Source organism: Limulus polyphemus, unplaced genomic scaffold, assembly GCF_000517525.1.
Source record: "Limulus polyphemus unplaced genomic scaffold, Limulus_polyphemus-2.1.2 Scaffold47, whole genome shotgun sequence".
NCBI classification, from domain to species: domain Eukaryota; kingdom Metazoa; phylum Arthropoda; class Merostomata; order Xiphosura; family Limulidae; genus Limulus; species Limulus polyphemus.
Window position 1 is genome coordinate 1,465,128 of NW_013665657.1, and position 17,722 is coordinate 1,482,849.

Genomic DNA, 17,722 nt, shown 5'->3' on the forward strand with positions numbered 1-17,722 from the left:
TTAGAGACGGCTAGCGCAGATAGCTCTCGGGGTAAGCGTTTTGCCGGACGAAATTCAAAAACAAACAAATATGTATTAGTGTAATGTGCGCTGATTTTTAGGTCTTCCCACTACAGAAATGAGATGGACTTTCTTTCGACCAACCGATTGTGAGAGGAAGATGGCGGAATTTTAATTTTAACGTTACTTAAAATACAGTTCTCTACAGAAATTGTACCAGATACAGATATATGTTTATAAGTATGTTACAACTAGAAAATTTATCTTCGATTAATCGGCTGGGGCCTTGTTAATTTTTTTCGGTCATCATTGGTTTTTGTTCGTCTAAAAATGACACTCGTAGTGACAGGGAGCTCCACCTACTAATTGTTTGCTTTGATTTAGCGCAAAGCTACGTAATGAGCTTTCTGCGCTCTGTCTACCACGGGGAATCGAACCCCGACTTGTAGCATTATAAGTCCGTAAACTTACCGCTTATTCAATGGGCAACTTAACGACCAATGCTATTTCAATTGCTACCTGTTATTATGTAAAGTAGCAGAAAGCCTCCAATTTGTAGTGTTGAAAGCGTTTAATCTTCTCCTGGAAAATGTGTACGTGAATGTGATATTTGATCTTATTGTTACATATCCTAAATATTATATTGGGCAATTATGTTATAATGTTATAATTTTAAGAGACAAGGTTATATTGTCGATATAAAATTAATATAATTGAATGTTTACGCTTCCACCTAATCATAGCTCTCCAAATCACTTCCTAGCGTCCCAATCCAACTTAATCCCAGTCATATTTTCCTTTACTATAACGTGTTAAATCTTAGCTGTTTCTCTTAGGTTTAGCCAAAAACTATTTTTCTTACACATGTATATCTGATGTGTTTTACCTAATCATACCATTTCTAACAATATCATCCCTGGAAGTTAACCGCCTAGTTACAATATTTGTAATAATATCGTCCCTGAAGGTTAGTAACCTAGCAACAATATCCTCGAAAATTAATCATCTAAGTATAGCATAACACTCTTGAAAGTATGTCTTATAAACATATCTCTCCTGAAAGATATCCCATAATTATGTAACTAGGCGCACGTACTAATTAGCTATATATAAAGATGCCACCCTTGAAAAATGTCATAGCTTATCACTCCTGAAACATATCCTATAATATATCACTAAAAGAAAGTAATACTTAGTAATATAGTTCAAGTAATACTTAGCTATATGATCTCATGACTCTTGAAACATATCCCTTAGCTGCATCCTCGTTAACACATATTATTTTATATATTCTTTATTTGAAACAAATACCCGAAAATATTTAGAGTAATCAATGGTTTAAATATAAAGAAAATATTCAACCCAGTTAAATCAGTGTTATCGTACAAGTAAAAAATCAAGAAAGACTTTGTGATTAATTTATCTGAATCGTACATTTACCGACAAACATACATACCGAAACAAAACGCACATCCTCTTGCAGAATATTATGTTTTAGCTAAAGAATCCATTAAACACGCAAGTCCTCAGTTCTCAGTTATGACGTGTGAAATGTTAAATCTTTACTTCGTGTGTGATCCAACTTATTCTATACAGTACTGAGTGTAAAAAGGTTAGTTAAAACTCCATATACAATTACCCAATCCATCTCCATACGTCTTCTCTCATCTCTTTTCTAATTGCACCGATCAAGGCCCAGAAAATAGACTGGGAAATAGTGTGTTTTACAAATTAGTCTGCTCATTTCCCTGGGGCTAGATGGTGCGTTGTGAACTAATTTGGTTGGATTTGCACTATCATACCGTTCAAGTAATCTTGAATACCTTTAGCAGTGGCAAAGCACGCGAGTTGTTGCTAAAAATTGCCTGGGCAAACTCTCCTGCGAATTTCCCAAAGGAAAGGAATTTTCCGCTTCATCGTGGATTAAATAAAGCGGATCGACATTTATCATACCGGAGCAACGTGTACCTTTCTAAACAAATACATATAATAAATTGAAATATACAGATTTGTAATACTTAAGTTACTTGAAATTGTTTATATGGAAATTTGCTAAGTCCAGAGGCATTCCAAAGAATGATACTTGCTGGATAATAAGATCATTATTAGTGTAGTTGATTACAGAGGTTCGTTTTTCAAAAACCGAAAACATACTTTTGTAATTCTATGTTATGGAAAGTTGCTAAGTCCAGAGGCATTCCAAAGAATGATACTTGCTGGATAATAAGATCATTATTAGTGTAGTTGGTTACAGAGGTTCGTTTTTCAAAAACCGAAAACACACTTTTGTAATTTTATGTTATGGAAATTTGTTGTTATTTACTTGTATTTTAATTGTGACAGCTGTTTTGTTTAATAAAGAACAAAGAAATATGAAAGGCTTTTTATTTATATTTTATTCAGCAGAGGATATGATAAATGACTTAAATAACAACAAAATTTTTTTTATACTTTATAGTCGATCTGCAGTAGTATCTCAGCGGTAAATGTGCGCGTTTATAACATTAAACAATCGAGGTTCGATGCCGTATACAATAGCCCATTGTGTAGCTTTTCTCTTAAAAACAAACAAACGAAATTCTAGTCAATCTAATGAATCATGACGATTGCCATAGAATAACGGCAGAGATCCTTTTGTGTGCATTACAATAAGTGCCTCACCGGAATCTTTTCAAAAATCAAACTCAACAGACAACGTTTCTCATTTTAACAGACTCTGTTACTTCATCAGCATCTCTGTGGTAATCTTTATATCAACTTTGCTGCCAGTACTCAAAAGCTCGTGCTTCAATAAAGACAAATGGCTTTTTGATGAATTCGTTTCGAACTGTTAAAACTAAACAACAACATAAAAGCTTCACGAGATAATGTATATAAACACACACACGTTCGTATATATATTCTTATTGCATGTATGTATACATTAGCAGGTCCCATGCATGCTCACTGCATAGAGAGTTTGCACTGTATTGATGAAATGCTTCATATCAAGTGACATCCATCTAGACTTTGCCGAAAAGAACTTGAAGTTGTATCCCTCAGAGAATTTCGGTAACACTGTTCCCAAAGTCTGTCCTTCACTGCGCCTTCATGAGTTGGATTGTTATTAAAGACGCGCATGTCATTTCTTATTCACTTGAAGGAACATTAATTCATTTAACCAAGTTCTGAAAACCAAAAATCCTAAAAACTAAAAGGAAATTCGATCATTTTATAGCCAAGTCACGAGGTATCGAAAGGAAAAGCTTAATTATGCTACTGTTATATTAAGCAACTTAGAAGAATAATGTTATTTATAAATTAGTCAGTCTGGGAGAATAACACTATAATGTTGTATTCATCAACCCAGAAAAATAACTGCTATTATTTTAAACAATCCAAAAAACAAATCTTCTATTACAGCCAAGGAGAATAATTCCATTGTTGTATTACCAAAACCAGTAGAATAACGCTATACTGCAAAGTTAACACTATCCAGGAGAATAACTCTGTAACTGCTTTTACATTAAACAGCCTAGGGGAATAACGCTGCTGTCATATTAATCAACCCATGCGAATAACTCTATTATTACAATAATCTAGGAAAATAAAGCTAATATTGTATCAACTAACCCAGGGGAATTAAACTATTGTTATACTCTATTAATAAAGTCGCTATTATACTTACCAACCACGAGAATAAAGCTAATATTGTATCAACTAACCCAGGGGAATTAAACTATTGTTACAAGTACCAAATCAATATAATAAAGTCGCTATTATACTTACCAACCACGAGAATAAAGCTAATATTGTATCAACTAACCCAGGGGAATTAAACTATTGTTACAAGTACCAAATCAATATAATAAAGTCGCTATTACACTTACCAACCACGAGAATAAAGCTAATATTGTATTAACTAACGCAGGAGAACAAAGCCAATGTTATATTAACCAACACAGGATAATAACACCACTGGTAAATTAACCAACCCAGAAGAAGGTTTAAATCAGTTCGTTGTTAGAGAAACATATGTACACATTCTAATGTTTTCAGGTTCCGTGTTTCAAATGTTAGATTTATTTTGTAAAGAATTATTAGTTTTGTATTTATACTTTGCAAAATGTCGACGTCAAAAACAGAAATATAGCTTTATTTATTGTGTTTAAAGCATTGACAAACGTTGACTAATTATTCGTTAATCTAGGGCGTTTAACTTATAATAAGTTATAGTTTGAAAAAAAGTTTTATTTTATGCTAGATATATTTGAGGTCAATAATATAGTAGTTATTCGTAATTAATATTGAGTATGAACATGCGTTTAACTAACTATCGTCTATCATGGGATCTTGATGATTCGATATTTCTCTTGCAAGAAAGTATATCTTCAAACGGAAAACGATGGTACGCCTTAAAACAGTACAGAAAGGTACAATATTCTCCCCCTCAGTGGCACAGCGGTATGTCTGCAGACTTACAACACTAGAAACCGGGTTTCGATACCCGTGGTTGGCAGAGCACAGATAGCACATTGTGTAGCTTTGTGGTTAACTTCAAACAAACAGGTACAATACATCAAAGCTCTTACATTGTAGTCATTTGAACTACGTTTCGTGTAGGCTAGCTTTATATCTTCAGAAAATTTAGTTACACACGTTTTACGTATTACAAATTGTCGAATTTCTAGCTTAGAAACAATCGTTATCACAACAACAAAATGTGAAATGACATTCTAAAATCTATTAATTTTAATTTGAACAAAATAATTAAATGTTTAAATACAAAAAATAGTTCACATTACCCCTCTCTTTAGTCTGGGCCCCACAAAGGTTTGTATTAAATTAAGATGTCAGTCGTTATGTGTTGTATACTAAAAATGGAGCGTAATTTGCTTTCAACGAAATAAGACAATATTTACAGGCAAGATCGGTTATATACACTGAGTGATATTTATCTAAACAAGAAAAAAGTACCTTAACCTGCCATTTATTGTTTTCTTTTTAGAAAGTGAAAGTAAATACACAAACTCTAATGTGATTTAAAATAGCTTCATCTCATTTACCTTTGAGCATAAATAATAACCATATTTTTAATAAAGTATTTTGTGCTGTTATCTAGCATAAAAAATATATTTTATTCGTTATTATGCGTGATCGCATGGTGCATGCAATAGAGAGTGGTATATTATGACTCTCAGACATATGTAAAGGAATGAAATATTCGGAATGTTTGTAGGACAACTGCTCCCCGGACAAATGCCCCCTGGAAAACCGCATCCATATATGGGATAACAAACATTGTATAATATTTTCAAAAGCACAATTTGTTGGACGTTTTTAGAGGAATACCTCATAACTTACAGTTCTGGTGAACTTACGTTATATAACTTTGTATAGTTTAACACTATTATTTTACTACAATAAACAAAATTTAACATGAAACCTGTGTTATTTTCTTCTACTTAAACACGTACCTACGTTATATAACTTTGTATAGTTTGTCGTTTTTATTTCATTACAATAAATAAAATTTAACATGAAACCTGTGTTATTTTCTTCAACTTAAACACGTACCTACGTTATATAACTTTGTATAGTTCGTCGTTTTTATTTCATTACAATAAATAAAATTTAACATGAAACTTGTGTTATTTTCTCCTACTTAAACACGTACCTACGTTATATAACTTTGTATAGTTCGTCGTTTTTATTTTATTACAATAAATAAAATTTAACATGAAACCTGTGTTGTTTTCTCCTACTTAAAAATGTACCTACGTTACATAACTTTGTATAGTTCGTCGTTTTTATTTTATTACAATAAATAAAATTTAACATGAAACCTGTGTTGTTTTCTCCTACTTAAACAGGTTTTAGATAATTCATTCTCCTATGAAATACAAGGAAGATGTGTTTTTTCTCTATTTTAGTCAGTTATATTAAATAATATTAATTGTCCAGGGGGCAGTTGTCAGGTTACCATTCAGCTATACGATGATGGTTATCCTAATGCTCATATAGACAGGTCAAAAGTCATGATGGTTAACCAGATGAGAACAAAAAACTGAGTCTCAATGAAACCATGAAAGTACATTGAGAGGTACCACGGCTTACTTTCTGCGACGCTTAGAGGTATTAAAGCACGTTAGCTCATGGGAAGTGAGGAGAGGAAGCGTGTAAAGAATTATTATTACCGGATGTGGTAAGAGAAAAGAGAATTTTGCGAGTAGAGGTCAAAAACAGTTTACATTTCTTACTGCTTATTACGCTTCAATCATGTTGTTGTTGTTGTTTTTAGAAAGTAAAGTATTGTAATGTGCTGTTTATTCTAAAGTATTCTGGTGTATAACATGAAATTAATGGGAATCTAAATTATACATTGTTCAAATAATAATTTGACATATACTGCAGGAACTGAAATTCGCTAATGTACTACATTTCAAAATACATTTTGAACTTAACTGTAAAATTGTTGACACATGCTGCGTTTCTATATTGTATCCGTACTTCCTTTGTTCATCTCTAAGGTTTACTCACACAAAAAGGTGTTTTATACTTATAGAAACTACCAATGTTATTCACAGACGTGTAAAAATGAAGTTTTCATCACAGCCTTGAAATATATCCACACCGGTGGTGTTTTGTTTTCTTAAAAGAGTCAGCCTGCTGCCTTTTGAAGTAAAAGTTGATGAGTAGGAAAACTGAAGAGTCCATTAATAGAGAGTTTTGAGAGAAAGAGATAGGAAAGGAAGGGGGGGGGGAGATGGTAAATCTGCCGATTCATCCATTGTATCATCTCTAAGTTCTACTTCTTTAATACTTTATGAAAGTGATGGTGAAGAGGAGAGGGTGATGTATTGGGTTTGTAATGCGTTAACAGAATTTAGTATCGTACTTAACTCCATCCCATTAGACTGGACGCGTTACTTAGCTTACATTTAGCTCTTTGTAGAAGCGACGGCCTCGACAGAAGGGCAGAAAATAGAGGTTCTCTGCCTTGAATTCGTAGAGCACAAAGTAATTTAAACAAATGGAGATAGACACATATGGAAAGCCATCGAGTTGAAAAGTTTACCGACGATGGTAGCTTCACAAACACGACAAACGCACGCTCGAAGTATTGCGATACCATTCTTCATGCATTACTGGCTGGTAGGTTATATTCAAGAAAATTTCTTTTCAGATACGTTCTTAAAAGAACGTGCACGCCGCTCTCCAGTTTTATGACTATATAGTGAAGATCCCTCTAGAATAAAATCACATACATATATAAACACGTGGATATATATAACCTTGCAAATAAAGTTTTAGAGTCAAAAGTTTTCACAGACCTTAATCCTAGTGCACATAGTTTTCTGAAAAGCTTTACAGCACTGCACTTAACCACGAACTGCTTTCGCATAATGAAAGGCGTTAAAAGCTTATTTATACAGTTCTGCACTTTGGGCGGTAAAGACGATTTCAAAGAGAGTCATTCTGGGTCACGAGTTTTATTTTCTTTTTAAATTTGAAAAATACAACGAATCAAGACAGTTTGTCAAGAAAGTTAATCAACTTTCCTTATCTATCAATACATAGATATATTGTTAAGTTTCTATGTATGTAGAGGTCAGATTCTTTACAGTAGGTGCCTGTGACTTGTTGGCGATAAATGTCAATAATAAACGGACAGCACACAATCCACTTGTTATAAAATAATATATTCAAAACAAGTCAAACGTATGTACAAAAGTTTGTTTCACTATTGGTTATCAAAGTTGTATCTTATGCTTTAAATAATTCTCTTTTCTTGTCAAAAGTCCACACAGGCTAGTTCAGTTACTTTAGAACTCAACTGACAAGACGAATTATTTTTCTCTACTCTGTTTCTTACTGCACAATCTAGGATAGATTCACTAATGTTACCCCCTAGGTTACCACAGTCATATCTAGAACTTTAAATAATTGTCTCCTTTTCGTCCAAGTCCACACAAACGGGTTCAAATACTTTAGAACACCCTTTGACAAGACAAATTATTCTCCTTTAACTCTGTTATTACAACACCACTGGGAAACTCACTTTTAATTTTGGCCGTTACTGCTAAACTAACAATCAAACAGCCTAACTTCACTTTCACTAACCTAACGTTTTCTGACTTAACTTGCGCTCACTTGGTCGCCTATATATATATATTGCCCAACTGAGACCTAGAGCTTTCTACAAACTACGAAACGCTATGATGTAGCAAAACTCACTTAAGGCATCGAGAAAAATACAGAAGGTTCGAGTAACATGACGTCAAGTTACAACTATTGAAATACACACACACAATGTACGACTCTTACCGAGTTACGTAACAAGTTTTTCCTAACCATCGCCTTTAAAATAATTACATTTAACACTCATGTTATGAAAACTAAATAATTATTAAATATTAGATCACTAAATGAACTAAATAATAAACAGTCTTGTATATCCAACATATATCATTAGGTTTGTAACAGAATATATTCGAGTGTATAATGTTTACAAGGAATGAGGTTCAGAAGGTATCCGAACACAATGTTTTCTATAAATAGTCACATGGTTTTAAAGAGTTAAAAAAGTTCCCAACTACGAGTAAATGGTAAAGTGTCACAAAACATCATTAAATACATTGAGATTTCTTTAAACTATCTATCCACAGCAATGTTCATGGTTTTAAATATTGTATATATGTCTGTTACAAGACAAAAAATACGTGGAAACAGTAACTTCAATAATTACCAGATTACTAGAGACAAAACCGAGACTAAATTAAATGACCGAAAAACTTAAGTTATTGTTTACTTAAGTAAGAAGATATTATGTAGACCAACTGATTGGTTATCGTCTCACGTGTATTACTGTTAAAAGAAGAGCAATCAGATAGATTGCATACCCTCGTCCCACCGCTCCTTTTTTGAGATTACATGCGTTTATATTGGATAACGCAAAATTTCACCTTCGAAAACTCAGAAAATCGTTCTCAGATCCGGATAATTATTTGTTGTGTGATGAAGAGCTTAAACCTTAATGTGCCTACGAAATTTGGTATAAATCCGATCACAATTTACAAAGTTATTAACCCAAAACCGCGAAAGTGACCTATCTTTCCATTATAAAAAAAACGCTTCAAAGTTATCCGGATCCAAATTTGGGGAGGACTGTTTCATACTGACTTACCATCTTGGGTAAAATTTGCGTGTACGTCGGTTTATTAATTTTCGAGATACGCGCGCGGAAACAAAGACACACGGACCCGATTGCAATAACCTCGCAGGGCGAGGGTAACAAGTAACTAAAACAATTAATATGTGGTAACGTCAGTAATTATTAATCCTTGAACTAAATTGGAAGAAAGGAAAAAAATAAATTATCTAATTACTTCAATTATTAGTTAAACTAACAGACTAATTGAGGACTTCTTAAATTAAGATGAAATATTGAAACTACTACTGAGTGACTGAACGAACAAACTAACGTATTACTTTAGGCGTACAAGAGACGAAAGTGACTTTAGTGCAATAATAGAACAAACCATTTATCTTATTAGAATAAAGTACCATAGCAGAAGAAAACAAAAGCTTATCTTGCAACTGAAAGTAGCAAATATTTTAAACTGGTACATATTTTACAGTATTAAGCAATAGCATTCGGATATATCAAGTGTCGGTTTGTAAAAACACTTTACAGAACAGGATACAAGTTAGAATAAAGTACCATAGCAGAAGAAAACAAAAGCTTATCTTGCAACTGAAAGTAGCAAATATTTTAAACTGGTACATATTTTACAGTATTAAGCAATAGCATTCGGACATATCAAGTGTCGGTTTGTAAAAACACTTTACAGAACAGGATACAAGTTTTCACGAAGTTATATTGTTGCCGTTATTATGTTAGTGAATTGCTTAAAGAGTTTCGCTGTCTACAGTAATGTTATCGGTGACACGCCAGAAAACAGTCATATCTCGTGGGCACAAATGCTTACGTCGAAACAGATAAGCCCCAACCTTCCTCGCAAGATATACGGTCTAAGTCGAGGGGCTTCTCCCTGGATTGTCAGGCCGCGGCTAGCCGAGCACATGATTACAATCAAACGATAAGAAATCCAGCTGGTTTAGGCCGTCCATTCATGTCAACTGAGACTTGATGGATCACCATAAAGGCATATATACGATCATAAGTTTCGTATAGAAGCTGAGATTTATGAATACAATCCTTTAAGTATATATATATATATATGTATACCAACCATAAGAAACGTCTTTTTTCACATGTTTATCAGAAGAACTCTAGAACAATTTTCAAACCAGGTTGGAACTTTCAAAGGATTGAGAATCGAATGCAATAAGAAGCTTGTCAGTGTATACCCACGCATAAAATAAGTTAAATCTCATGTATAAGTGTTATACTATTAAATGTTTGGAAGAATCAAACACCCGATGATAGCTTATGTTAATTATCTTCAGTATTAATCATTATTGTAAAACTGAGGCTTATCTCTTGAAGTAGTTTTCCTTTTTTTATTTATATCTTTGAAGATGATTCTATCCGTATAAACATACACATATCAGACAGTATGACAGAAGAAAGTACAACTTTATTAGGCTTACATGTTTCATTGCATCACTGGCTATTGGCGTTTAAAACCGTGACACGACATAAAGTCGTTACGTAAAGAAAAACCTAATGTCTTGATCAAAAATACCATGATTTCAAAGTATATTAGATAACTACTTAAGTAGAATACTGTAAAGTACCTATTGTAAGTCTGTCGCCTAATGCAGTAAAGTTACGTTCTGGTGTTATAAAATAATAACGACACAATTACCTCCTACAGCTATAGATTTATGGTTGTGAGAAGTCATAACAGTTAAGACAATCCCACTTCTGTCGAATCATTTAAACAAAATTACTCTCTACTAGTGAAGCGCAAAAACAAGTGAAGTTACTCCAACTGGAGCAGAACAACAAGTGTAAAATTACTCCTTACTATTGAAAAGTAGAGACAAGTGAAGTCACTCCTAATGATGTAGAATAGTAAATGTAAAATTACTCCCTACTGCTAAAGGATAATGAGAGAATTTATTACTACTGCTGTTTAATAATTCACGTAAAATCTAGAGACACGGTAGTAACTTCACTTAAGTCAGAAGGATGGAGTAAGGTTCACGTAATTTCCATATACAGGACCGAACTTTTAGCCATATCTGGGGTATTACCACAGCTGTTCCAAAAGTTGGAAAGCCACTATTCTTATTCTAAGCAGGTCTAAGCATTCTTACATCAAATTAAAACAGCAGCTGCACACTATCCTGGCTAAGAAGTACTGATGGTTTAAAACCTGTAGCACATATATCAATAATGTTTGTAAGTATTTTTTGACAATTGTAATAGCCAATGTTATTCATAGCCACTAAGTTAAAGGCTTAGGAGTGGGGGATGGGGGATATAAAATGAGGGAGTGGTGTAACATACTGCATCTGTGTTAATAGCTTCCCCTGGTAACAGAGATTCGAATCCGGCAGCTTCGAGTGGAATCTTACTTATACTTAATTTTAGGATAATATTTAACATGTATTATATCTGTTATAAATTATGCTAACTACGCACTCAAAAAGTGGTAAAAATTACTGCCGTTTTTATCATTTGTCCTTTTGTTCTTTTCCAGTTTTAAAAGTAGGTTTTAATCAAGAAAAAATAAAACGTATTTATTTTATAAAATAGTTTTACTAAATAAGCAATATATGTCATAAAAAATCTGACTTTTTTGTATGTAAAGCATTGAAAACTTTTAAACATTGAATAGTTTGTCTGATAGGACTCATAAACGAATAAAACTATTAATTCCCATGTACAAACAATTTATAGACGCACGGTAGTCAGTCCAGTCTAGTTATTAGAATAAAAGGTGAAATAAGACACTGTTACTTTATAAAGTGGGCCAGACTTTTAGTCAAATATGAGGTATTTCCTAATACTAAAATACCAATGCTCTTATATTGCTGAACATATCTAGACAATCTTTTTATATCAACAATTATTGTTTGTCTCTTAGTTTTTCTCAATGTGAACAAAGTGGCGCTTTCACACACACACACACACACAAAACAAACAATATACAGGTGGACATTAATTTGAACTAATGAATACAGCAGGTTTGATATCTGTAGCGTATAGTAATTAGAAAAAAAAACATCTTTAGTACTTTTCTAATGGGTGATATATCACACAGCTCTAGAGACATAAACGTGATCTGATTTGAAGAATATCTTTAGCGATTAAGGTGAAAAAACCGAAGTCAAAGGGTGATTTGGAAGGCAAAGATTAAACATCCATGTTCCAGTGCTATCTGTTAGTGTAGGCTCAAATTTCATTTTAGCTAGGATTTTTTATTTTTTTGGAAATTTTATAATTATGTAACATGTGACATGCATAATACGGAAACATTTAAAAACTGCAACATGTAATAAAGCATATAGTTTCACAAAATTCAGGTTTTGTGTTTTTGAAAATTGTAATCAAAACACAAAGTTGCGATATCTGATCAAAACATTTTATATGTCGAAAAACAGCCAGATTAGAATAAAGCAATCAGCCATATAAAGCTGTAATATAAAACAAAGAACCAAGTTATATAAAATGGTAAACTCTGTAATGGTGTAGTTTAAAAGCAGGTAATCTAAACAAGACAATATTGGGGAATACTTGACCCCCATTTTTTTATTGTGAGTGGGACAAGCAATAGCATTAATATATAGAAAGGGGATCAAGTTTCACCAGTTTTTTACATTACATTTTTTAAGTCACATCTTCTTTAGTATGCTTTGGCTGTTTTTGAAGATGTAAAACATTGTTGAAACGTAAAGACACGTACAGACTAATAACTGTAAAATGTTAAATCCTACAGTCAAATTACCCGAGTTTGTAATGCCATATTCTCCTTCTTAATGGCTTTCTAGTCATCTTTTTTTTTATCACATTTTTACCTAAAGCTTCAAGTTTCTCATATTCTTGAAAAGTTTACTGAAATATTGTGGTAGTAATAAAATCTTAAGAATACGATGTGCGATCCCTGTGTTCTTTTAAGTTTATAAGGAAAAAAAAGAAAATTTATTCCTAATTATTTATTTATTTTTTACAGGGTTTCTTAATTTGGAGGTGCCTTCCGCGTTCTATGCTCGGAGCATTATAAGAATGAATATTATATTTGTTTTAATTTAATTTGAGCTAAATTGCTTTTCTTAGGCCTTTTATAATTATCGTTTCATTTTGTTACGTATAATTTACTTAATAATTTCTTCAGGCCAATTTTAAACATGCAGTTTGTTCTATCATTTAAATATTTGAAAAAAACATAAACTAAAATATAGAGTTGTGGGAACATCGGAAATCCTGGGTTATTCTACCTTCTCATGTAGGTGGCGCTGAAACTGATTCAGCATCACCTGCATGATGAAAATGACTGAACCGTGATCAGTTTCTTAAATTTAACCAAAAGCAGTTCAATTACTCACTTCATATAATCAAATTCCGCAATACGTGAACTGAAGAATTAATAGCACGAATAATTCTTAATAGAAACTAGAGAACAATTAATGAGATACATATATATATAATATAATTTGAAAATAATTTATCAACTTCCTTTATAAATAACTTTCACCTGCGTGGTTTTCGTCGATGTTCTTTTCCGAATTAACGACGTTAAGGACTAAGACTAATGAGAAATTCTGTATGCTGAGCAGATCTCTATGGTGGGACTGTGTTTCCAACTTAATAAACCTTTAATTGCAGATGGTTAGGGGACAGTTAAACATACATTACCATTTTACAGGGGTTGTAAATGCGGCATTTGTGCTATTGATAATTACTAATACATTGTGTATGGAATGATTATTAGAAGCAGCAAAGGAACTCCAGTGTAATTCTGAACAATAGACAAGCTTCTCTTATATGCAGAATGCACGTGACTCTACTGTAGATTTTCAAAACGTGTGTTTTTCTTCATGATTCATCATTAACCTACAATGATTTCAGCTCCGGAATAAGCGTTTTATCCACCACGGTTGACAGCCTCAATGTTCGCGCTTGTAATGGGCAAAAGGCAACGAAAGCTGCTTCTTTGAAAAAGAAGAAAGTAATTTACCTTTTACCAAAATATCGAACGTTAATCACGTCACGGAAAACATTATAAGATATCAGTGTTGATTGAACTCGGAAATTATGGTGACTCGATCAGAATAAGAATAGATAATTCCTGGTTTTAGTTGTGTAGCTGGTATGATGGAGTGGTTGGGTTCAATCATTTGATGTAAATATAGAGGAAAAATACTCAAAACCAATAAAATTCTCAAAGTCTTCTTATTACACCGAATCTACTACCTTCACCTGTCTTTTATTCTGCTAGAAAAATAGAACCTAACAAACTAATAATGATATTCAGTCACATCCACTTTTCAACACTATAACTATATATATATATATATATAATAAAATAAGAAACAAAGTAACAATGCTACATAGTCCCATCCTCTTTCTAACACTATAACTATATATATATATAATAAATTAGAAACAAAGTAACAATGTTACACAGTCCCATCCTTTTTCTAACACTATAACTATATATATAAGTAGAAATATGCGAAGGTGATAAAATAAAGAAATTGGAGTTTTGGAAATAAATCTCCTTAAAATCTATGGTTGTAATTTATATTCTTGTCGACGTTTCGAGCAAACGCTCTTTTTCAAGCCAGAACCAAAACAAGCCTATCGATTAGTGATAACTACAGGAACTTTGTGATTTATCTCCAAAACGTATAATTTCTTTATATATATCTATCAATACGTATATATATATGGTAAACATAAAAACGACAAACTACCATCACTACATGGCTACATCTAGTTTTGAACAATATAACAGGTATATCGTAAAGTACAAACTGAGAAAATAATAATATATGTCTTATATATAGCAAAGTAGAAAATGACAATGGCTACATCTAGTTTTGAACAATATAACAGGTATATCGTAAAGTATAAACTGAGAAAATAATAATATATGTCTTATATATAGCAAAGTAGAAAATGACAAACTAATAATGCTACATGGTTACTTCTCTTTTCCAATAATATAACATATATATGTAGTAAAACAGAAAATGACAAAGTAAGAATGCTATATGGTCACTTCTCTTTTCCAAGAATATAACATATATATGTAGTAAAACAGAAAATGACAAAGTAATAATGCTATATGGTCACTTCTCTTTTCCAAGACTATAACATATATATGTAGTAAAACAGAAAATGACAAAGTAATAATTCTACATGGTTACTTCTCTTTTCCAAGAATATAACATATATATGTAGTAAAACAGAAACTGACAAAGTGATAAACGCCATGTGGCCACTTCTGTTTTCAACAATATAATTAACAATGCCACATAGCCAGATCTACTTTTGAACAATGTAACATATATCAAATTGAAAGTGACAAACTAGTAAAGATGTATATTCATATCCATAGTTCGGTACTCTAATACAAGGCCACGCTAAGTCCCCACCAGAGGGCCTGTTGGAAAGTCCATCTTCATGGTGAAAACATTCCAAGTGTCTGTATGATGAGAAAAACCAACTCTTTCGTAAAAAAACTAGCTATCAGACTTTCTTACTTAAATCTTGCTAAATCTTCATTAGAAAAGTGGATTGAAAAAAAGAAAAACCCGTTATTTTAAAAATAAATAATTAAGAACAGGACATACTAAATTACTTGGAGAAATATGAAGTCAAGTTATCAAATGAATGTTCTATATTATTGAGAAAAATACTCTTCAACCCAAAGAAAGTTACATTATGATATTTATACCCATCATTAGTCGATGACTCTACCAATTCTACCTATAAGTCAACCTAAAATGCTACATTCCTATTCTATTTGCAATATGATTTTAGGCTGTACTTCAAGTAATGATTATAGAAGTAGAGTAAAAAAAAACGTATTGAAAATGATTCAAACGTGACCCTTATCAAAATTTTGAATACTAGCTGTTAGTAGCTTTTCACTTAATCAAGTGAAATTCTAGGTTCAGAAGCAAAGTCAAGTAGTACAGTTAACTAACTATACAACATGTGAGGATATTAATGATGTATCCAGAGAACACAAATAGATGTTTCAGAAAAAACGATTCCAAAATTTATAAAATAAAAATTATATTAAAATGTTTTAAATGTCCATAATGCGAACAGATGGAGCCACAAGACACACTTACTTATATTTTATGTTTGTTTTAGCGCAAAACCAAACAATGGGCTATCTGTGCTCTGTCCATGGCGGGAAATCGGTAGCCCAACGAGTGTTAATACTGTTATCCTTTTATAATTATTTCGGATGTGAGTTTCCTTTATTTTGTGTGGTATTACGATAGAATGTTTGGCAGAGGTAATAATATTTACCGATATGTATTTATATGCTTCTAATATATGTTGTGTGTTAATTGTCGAGCAAAAACGAACTAGCAATTTACACCTCACATCTCATTATATAGATATAATTCCAAATAACCGGCTTGTAGATAAATAGCATTTTATCTATAGGACATAACGATGACACTAGGTAACAAATTATACAACAGAAATAGTGTAACATATTCTAACAACTTAAGTATCTAAAGCAGCAGGGCCTACATGACAGTAATAAATGCTTACCAAATTAATTTCTGTTCAGTCTCTCTTTTGAAGTAGGAATATAACTTTAAAACTAAGAGTAAAACTTATGGGTGCTCAATTCTACAACAGGTCACACTCAAAAGTATCATTCCTCATTTGCAGCTATTTTTGGTAAGGCAGCTGTTCCAAATCCATAGAAAAATAAACAACAACAACAACAACAACAAAAATATTGAGGATAATGAACAAGGCTGAATTAAGCCTACTGGTGGCCCAGGTACTAATATGTTTTTTGGGGCCCATCGATGAGATTGTGTGTATTTTTCGAATACTTTCCAGATCGGTTTAGGCCCCTATTTGCCCCTGCGTTAATCCTGCACGTTGATAATTAAATCTTATCCTTGGAAATTGGTATTTCTTTCTTTGAATTTTTCATATGTGTTTCACTACATAATTACACCTAAGATCGGTAGTGGACTATTTGGTTTGCTACGTTTTTGGAATTAGAAGGGCAAATTTCATTTACCTCATTTTAACTGTTAGTATATATTCACTTGAGCCTCTTAGGTTACATTACGCTGTTCATACCAACAGCTGTAGGGTTCTTACTTCTGCAAATACCTCTACTGTTAGGATGCAATTGACAGTTCCCGCTTTGTAGTTTGTACTCTAATTTTATTTTTCTCGAGTATGTCCTTTATTTATGCGACGCTATTTGGCTTTGATATATCTGTTTGTACAACTTACTATAAAGATATATGTGTGTGTGTTAGCATTCATCACCCAGACCTGGCTGGCTCGATTACCGTAACGTTTTGTATGGTAACTGGAAACTATCCGACGGTATATAAGGTTTATTTTATTTTAGGTATTTTGTTCGAGATGGGGGATAAAAAAACACCATAAAATATGGCACGTATCCACTTTTTTATGGACTTCTGGAATTGAACTTCAACACACGAGTACTTAATCAGTTAAAATTCAGTTATTATCTTCCACAAAGCAAGGCATGTAATTAGTATCTAAAGAGGTTATTAGGGATTTTATAACAACAACAACAACAAC